The sequence below is a fragment of the Lepisosteus platostomus genome, chromosome 18 (assembly GCF_059453375.1).
Source record: "Lepisosteus platostomus isolate fLepPlt1 chromosome 18, fLepPlt1.hap1, whole genome shotgun sequence".
Lineage (NCBI taxonomy): Eukaryota > Metazoa > Chordata > Actinopteri > Semionotiformes > Lepisosteidae > Lepisosteus > Lepisosteus platostomus.
Window position 1 is genome coordinate 15163857 of NC_142628.1, and position 8183 is coordinate 15172039.

General features: G+C 44.8%; 1 long non-coding RNA gene across 1 annotated transcript; it reads right to left on the reverse strand.

Annotated features, from left to right (window-relative positions):
• Positions 1-963: 963 nt before the first annotated feature.
• On the reverse strand, positions 964-5837 carry LOC148645748 (uncharacterized). The gene is made up of 2 exons (XR_015928168.1): positions 5706-5837; positions 964-4342 (listed from the first exon to the last, which is right to left on the reverse strand). It is a non-coding gene; the product is annotated as an uncharacterized LOC148645748 (long non-coding RNA).
• Between the last annotated feature and the right edge of the window lie 2346 nt (positions 5838-8183).

Sequence of the window (8183 nt, forward strand, 5' to 3'; positions counted from 1 at the left end):
ATCTTTCACTGAGTTACTGCAGGTACACTGTATATATGATAAATGTCTAAAACATACTTTGTAATGAAGTGTTGAAGAGACCCAGAGGAGAATTGTTATAGGAGATGCAGACCTGGTTTTCCTCCAAAGGCAATTCAGTCAAATACACTGCAAGCAGACTCTGCATTAATCTCCAAGTTATTTTGAGGTCCCTGATACTTCCACATCTGCTTTGAATGCAGAAAAGAAGAACTGAGGGGGGGTGGGGTGGAGAATTATACAACACTAGCTCTGTTTCTGAACACTGGTTTTAAAAATAAACTCCAGAAAACATTTAATTCTGCATTTAAAGCATTCTCTTCCACAGAGATCAAAAGTGGTTTGATGTTGGGGGGCCGATCTATATCAATGTTTTGTGCCGTAAGTAATTTCTTATTTTGAACCAGATTTTGACAAGAGCAATTCTATATAACTTCTTTTAAAGTTCAATTCTCGCCCAAAGGGAAGCTTGAGTCCGCTCAGCTCAGCCTGTGATCTCTTGCTCCTGGATAAAAGTTTTCCTGACTTTGGTGAAGCCCTGGATGATGAACAGTGCAATACCAGGAACCTCTTCATCTCACGCTGACTGCCTTTGTGTAGAACCTGTTTCAAGAACTTCAGGTTCCAAAGTTGAGGCCGCAGTGTGCGCGCTCCCATCACCATAGCAACCACGCTGTCAGAGAGTGGCAAGACAGCAAGGCCCGTGTGGGCTGTGGCGCTGTGGTGTTGTTCGAGCCTGCTCCTGAGCAAGCGCCCCCGAAACTTGGTTAGGCATCTACACGGCTCCTAAGTAACGGCATGATTGTTTTAGGATAATCAGAGCTCCTGTCATTTTCCCTACCAGACACTGATGTCTCATGGACAGAATATTTAAATTCCCCTTGATCCCAGTTCTCTAAGAACAGGAACACAAACACAAACAAGAACAATAACAAGCGCCCTCTGGTGGTTTAACCCTTTATCTGACACTCCAGGTTCAGTAAACCCTCTTAACACGATTTAGAAAAAAACAGTGGAAGTACAGTATACTGTTACAGCTATGATAGTTAAATCTTTAACATTCTGCTGTTTTCCCACCTCTCCTGTAAGCTCTCTGTGCGCAATTACATTGCCCAGCGCTAATACTCCGGATCGGTCCGACTGACAGCTTTTCCATGGCAGCTGACAGCCATCATGACACACGATTGAGCTTGGCTGGGCCATGGTGCATCCCGAGCAACCACTACCTGCTGCTTAATGTGACAGAATCAAAGGACAGCTCATGGTTCTGGCACTTCATTTGCATTTGTTACTTGATCTACATTCTTCTGCGTGGGTCTTCAGTGTCGCTCCAACTCGTGTTGGGGTTTGAGGGTGATCAACTGTAGATGCAGGGTACCAGGTAGTAAGTTGGTAAGATGAATACACGGGTGTCTGAATCTGGCTGAAGTCAGTCTCCGGCTGAGATCAGGATTCTCCTAGCAGAGTAGCACAGCTGGCCACCAGGGTTGAACAGGCTTGTAGTCAGCTAATATCATCCCCTGCTTAACACTCCACAGAAACCTTTGAGACTTGTTGGCCAGCTGGGGGAGCAGTCCTCCTTTTGATGAGAATCCCACTGTTGCAGCTCAGGGATTGCAATGTTAAGTGTAGCCGATTGCCCGGTTCTACATGAGCCAGGGGACGAGGGCAAGCTTCCTGAGCCAGGCTCGAAGCGAGAGATCGTGAAGAACTGCCTGTTTCTAATGCAGGGGGGGGTAGAAATGCATCTGTTCCAAGTTCACAGTAAAAAAAAAAGAAACACTCCTAAAAACAGCGCCTGGCTCAGTTCCTAAGAGCACAAGAAGTCTGTCTTTCGAGGGGACACACAAGGATGTCTGGGACTGTGTTGAGGGGAAGTCTATCTGTCCAGTCTCCCGCAGGTCCCGTTAATGAGCCTGGGTGAGCTCAGCTGTGTTTCATGGCAAAGGGCAATTACTGTCTGTCTGCCCAAGTGCCGCAGTGGAACAGTGTTCCGATCAGAACGAACACTAGCAATTTGTGTAAACCTCTTAATCGGCTTTCTTAACCTGAACACTGCAATTGATTCTGTGATGCAAACGAGCTCTAATTCTGTTTCATACATTCCCCCAGTGAGCCTCTCCCCTTATCCCCCTGCTCAGGGAAGGAGATACACAGACACCTTTGAATGGTTTTGCCAAGTTCGCATTCACATTCCTGTGCAGCTGCAGTCCTGTTTTTTTTCCTGTCTTGTTGGAAAAGCTTTAAGGATTTGGACTGTGACGATACAAGATTATCCCTCTGTACCAGCTCGGTAATTATTTGTCTGGATACTTAGCAAAAATGCTTATTAAATTTTACCTAAAGTGAAGGGATTGCACTTCCTCCTGAGCAGTCAAAAACATGTTTGATGAGATTACAATGGGTTGCCATATTTCTTGTATTGAAATGTAAATGTTTGGGAGTTACAACAGGCTGAGGAGGATCACTGCTTCTTGTTTTTTTTTAAGCCAAATACCTGTAGAGTCATTTTCTTGTTTAAGGTGAAATACAGTTTTGAAACTATGCAACAAATCATGTAGACAGGGGATGCAGATGAAGACAGGCCCTTAACCGGCTTAGTTAATGTCAAGAGCAAGGGTTTGGCCAAAGACACAGCAGAGAGACAGAGCAACAATGTTTATTAAGGTACCTAATAATTTGCTGATGACTTCTTACTCTGGGCTGCTTAATATCCTTTTTCTCTGAAATTTAAGTGCAGATTTTGATACCATCAATCACAGCATCTAACTGAATTGTATGGAGATACTGGATTACTAGACTACCTAGGAATCACAGGTACTTCACTTCATTGATTTGGCTTTGGCTCCTTTTTGACTGCCTAGAGCCAATTCATAAAACACGGCTGTGAAAAATCTGAAGCTGCCTCAACACTCATGGTGTTCCCCAAGGTTCTGTGCTAGAACCTTTGCTGTTTAAATGTTCCCTCTTGATCAGATTATTTGTCATCAGAGAATTGTGTTTCACTGCCCTGCTGATGATACCACGGATCTTTTTGCAGATCAAATCAGACATTCCTGCGGCAATTTCTCCTCCTTTAAAGCTTCTTTCAGATGTTAATTGATAGATGCAACTGAATTATCTTAAACTAAACTGTAACACGAATATTATGTTTAGACTTGCAATATCTGGTGTGCTATGTTGATGATGTTAGTGTTATTGTTACAGAGCTGATATGAAGCCCTTCGTGCCTTCCATGGTACTTTTGACACTGTGCTGTTTTAACATTTAAGGTTTGTGCTAAAAATGTTGCAAAGGGATCTTTCTTATGCATTCATAACATTGTTTGATTAAACCCCTTGCTCTGCCTGTCTGACGGTGACATATTGGTGCATGAATCTGTTCCATCAAGATTAGACAACTGTAATACCTTACTTACAGAGCGACATCTCCTGGAATATTAAGAAAAAGCTTGAAGACACCCAGACTTCATTAACTAGAAGTGGTCTGCATCAGCACACAGCCCCCATAAAATTCAAAGAGACTTTAAGGTTCTCTGCTCATGTGTATTAATCATCATAGTCTAACCCCAGATAATAATAAGGAGCTACTGCATGAATGAAGTCCAGCTCTTTAACTGAGATCTCCTGATCTTGCTTGAAAACAAGACTAGGCTCCTCACAGTGAGTGCCAGAGCCTGCTTCTTAGCAGAGTGCACCTGCTGACATTTTTAGAGCTCACTTAAGAAGGGCTGTAAGAAGCTTCTGTTGTGTATTGTGTCACCCGTTCTGATTTTGTTCCTTGAAATGTGCTCATAAGTAAAATCTTGTTCTTGTTCAGGACTCACAGACCCTTCCAGCACTCCCTTGCAGTGTGGAGAAGCCCCATTTGGTGATGTCGCGCTTTATCCTCCTCCTGAGGTCCTCTCCTCCTCTCCTCCAGCTCCCTCGCTCCCTGCTCCGTGTTGGGCCGGATAAGAGTGTTCCTCGCTTTCCACAGTCTTTGTTTTGTTAGGGACGCCAGCAGCCAAAGCAGGAGCTGTGTCTCTTTGTCCAATCCGCTAGGTGCTAGTCCCAGTAGGATGTTCTGGTAGCTTAGCACTGTTCTCACTCCCAGGAACTGGACGGTGTTTTCCATTCTGCCCCACCCCGCTTTGGGGCAACTCCAGAACATGTGGACCTGCGTCTCCTCGGTGAACCACGTGTCCCGGGGGCATTAAAGGTTCCTGGTGAGCGAGTGTCTGTAGAGGACTTCTCTGGTTGCCAGCCTCTTGTGTACAGCCATCCAGCTGAGGTCTTGTTGTCCAGTTCCTTTGGCTGTGTCCTTTCCCAGACCTGTCTGGGAACTGGAGAAACACAATAACATCTCATCTGTACGTGGTCACTAGGGCACTGGCCTCACCTGCGTGAACCAGACTATTTATATAATTTTGTAGTGAGTGAACAGTCCGGGTTAATCCAGGGTAGTCAGACCCCGCCTCTCAGGCATGGTGAGTGAGCCACCAGTGAAGACTCTGATGGCCCGCTCATGGGGAGACAAACTCACCCCACAACAGTGAGAGTCTATCTGACACTCCAGATCAGTGGAGGTGTATCCAGAAGTGCTCTGAAGACCACATTGTCTGATTGGCTCAACTTAAAATGCAAAACATTCGGTGAACCTTTGATCTCCCAAAACCTGTACTCCTAAATTACTGTAGACTGTACTGTTCCCTATAATTTCCCAGCAAAAGAAGCTGGGCAATTTAATATAATTTTATTTTTTTTTAATCTATAAAAAGGTGATTTAACATATGAAGAAAAACGTGCTATTAGCATTGAACTTTGCAAAAGTATGATGTTTGGGAAAAAATAATACAGGCAATGAAAACGGCTGGCGATTAAGGAGTGAAATATTGCCCTCTCAGGAGCGCAGAAAGTGTGAACATGTTCCAAGACAATATTAATTTATTGCAAAGCCTTTAATTTAAAGGGCTGTTACAAATTTCTGAGTCATTTAAAAATATTTAGTCCATCAAAGGGGCACTTCAATCTTGCTTGCAGCAAAGAAAGAAAAGTTGGAAGAAAACTCTCCGTTTTTCACAGCTCATGAGCCAGGGAAGAGATAGCTCCAGGACATCTTGTTAAAACTCATTTCTCCTCTATCTTTGCGTTCTGTGATTTAAGGTTATCGTTGCCATTTTGAAGGAACGTTTCTGAACTGTAGGGCTAGAGAACAGCAGAATGCGGTTCGCCAAGTGTTCATTTATTAACCTAAGACATTCTTTATTCACTTTATTGACTTTTTTATCGCTTCACATGAGATAAATCTGGGAATTTAATTTTAAATAGGGACATCATCTTTGAAACTCATTTTACAATCTATAAATTTTAGATATCAGCCTCTACCACAAAAAAAAATAGGCTTTGTTGGTGCTACTCTTTGCCTAAACTCCGTAGACTTTCACCATGTTTTAAAACAACCCTACTTTGCATTTTTATTCTTCACTTTCTCTACTGTGCTGGTACAATAGTTATTACGGTCATCTGAGGTTCAGTCAAAGGACTAAGCCTCATCTCCAGAGCTGTGGTGTAGGGCTTATCAGGGTAGGCCCTCTCTGTACATCCTGACAGGCACCTAAGCTGTTTCCCACCTCCAAAATAATGTCTCTGTCTGAGACTCTTCTCAAACGGTCATGTGTCAAAAACTCACAAAGTTGTATCACTCACTCATTCAGTCAGTTTCTTCCTTCCTCTCTCTCCCTCTGGTGCAGCTTGCATAACAGAGGATCTGCCCTCTGTGTTCAGATGGCAAACGCTGTCTAACCTTGGAAACCTCAGCTTCCTGGTTCTCAAACTGTCACCGACCAATTATCTTTTAGCAACTGGTCAGGTGACTGAGGATAGCAGGTCATTGCCCATAGTCTTTTAGGAAGTGTAGTTCAGACAAGTTGGCTTTTGTCTGACCCTACCACTCTCTCACAGCCACATTTACTGAAGATCAAGTAGGGAGCTGAGTCACCATGTGTAGGCTGCAAATGAACAGGTAATAATGTAATAATAATAATGTTTCTTTATTAGCCCTATACAATTTCTTGCATTAGGAATTTGTCTTTTCACATACCCCAGCTTTTCTCCATAAGACACAGACAGGGAGAGAAGCTTGGGGTCAGAGTGCAGGGTCAGCCATTGTACGGCACCCCTGGAGCAGCTGGGGTTAAGGGCCTTGCTTAGGGGCCCAACAGAGTAGGATTCCTCTGCCGGCCACGGGATTTGAACCAGCAACCTTCCAGCCACAGAGCCACCACTCCACCCCGGTAAAGGTAAAGGTTTGTTCCATGCTGAAGGGAAAAGAAAAGAGAGACAACGTTTTGGCTGTGCAGTCTTCTTCAGGTGTGAGGAAGATTTTGTTAAGGTGATAAAGCTACTTTCCAGTTTGCAGTCTTCAGGTTCTTCAGGGGCGCTTCATCAGTCGTCTTCAGGTACATCAAATAAGGCTGCACAGCCTAAACATCATGTCTCTTTTTTTCTTTTCCTTTTAGCATGGAATAAACCTTTACACGTTTACCGAAAACAGCATCAGTAAATTCCAGCTGACTCCTGCTCAGGCTTCGCCTGCGTACCCTTGAAGAAATCTGAAAACCACTCTCCCTAGTCTCTCCAAGCGTCTTCCGAGCTAGGCTCCTCACTCCTGTAGCCACAGCTGTTGCCATCCTTTTGGCAAGACGGCAGCTCTCAACCAAATTAGGCAGGCCTGCTCATAAGCATCGCTCAGAGCCCTTCCGTCAGGTTCTGTGTTCTGGGAAACAGGCAGATAATGTATTTTTAACACTTGGAGCCACAGATGTGCTAATCAAAAGTACATTAAAGAAGGAAGCACCTTGTTTAATTGAAAGACTTAAACTATGCTTTTAAGCCATTAGGGGAACATATGGCAGGGGGTTTGATTGTAACTAAAGAAGCATTTTTGGCATTAAGCTGGATTGTGCTGTACTTGGATTTAAACAATGCCATGTTCAAACTGATTAGTAACCACTTTGCTGTTGTTGTTTTTTTTCATTGACCCATTTTTGTTTATATTAGTTTGCCCTTTTCTGTCTGGAGACATTTGCATTCCCCTTACAAAATCCGCATGAACCCTGGAGGATTTATTGCTAAAGGACAGGTCTGACATGGACACCGAGCTTTTCTGTTCATGAGGTTCAAGTCGATTGTCGCCTCCAAGCATATTTCTTGGGCTGTTGACTGCTACTGTGCACTTCAGTGTTGAGAAACGGCCTTGGACACAAAGCTTGTGCCCTGAAAACTGTGGAACTACAGTATAGAAAGCTGTCACTGGCCTGGTGGGGATTCTTGGCCAGCAAACGTGTCACATAAGCCACTGGATGTCCACAAGCCCTGACAATAGAAGCATCATACTCTGACCTGGTGTGTGCTGAGATGGCAGATCACCCAGGAAAACTAGGGTGATGCTGCAACGGGTGGTGGCGACCCTCTTATCCTGCGACCAGAACTTCCAAATCAGTGTGGATAACCGTACCACAGACACCATGCTGTTGTTACGAGAGCTGGGTCAGACTCCTGTGAAATGCGTTGTTAAAGACCCTATGCGGGACAGGATAATCCACAAGTGTCTGGAGAAGGACATCAGGGAAGACGCGGCGAGGAATGGACAGGACGACAGACAGGGGGGGCGGTGAAGACTGTGCATGGGGGGGGAACGCAGGCGAACGAGTCCAAGGAAGTCCAATGGGGGAAATTAGGGAGCAGTCCGATGTCCAGGTGCCGGGAGATCCATCAGGGAAGAAGTCGATTAAAAACAGGAACGAGGGAACTGGGACCAGGAACACGAAAGGATAAAACCATGATGGGGCAAGGGGCTCTGAACTCAGAGATCAGGATGCCGTGATAGCCACTCCTGAGCCCGGTGATAGGTGGGATTTTGGGCGTCCATCATCCAAAGCTGAGCCCGGAAAAACGGAGACACCGGGCCTAAATAAGGGAAAGGGAAATGGACACAACTAGGACATATACAGCTGGGAACAACAAAAAGGGTAGGAGCGCCCTCTAGAGGAGGGATGACGATCGTGACAGCTGTAGGGAGTCAGTGGACAATGGGGTCTGTGCAGCACTGACTTCTTTGATGATCATTATGAAAAGAGCATCAGAGACCTTCCAATCAAATCCCTGTCGCCAAAGTAATCTGAG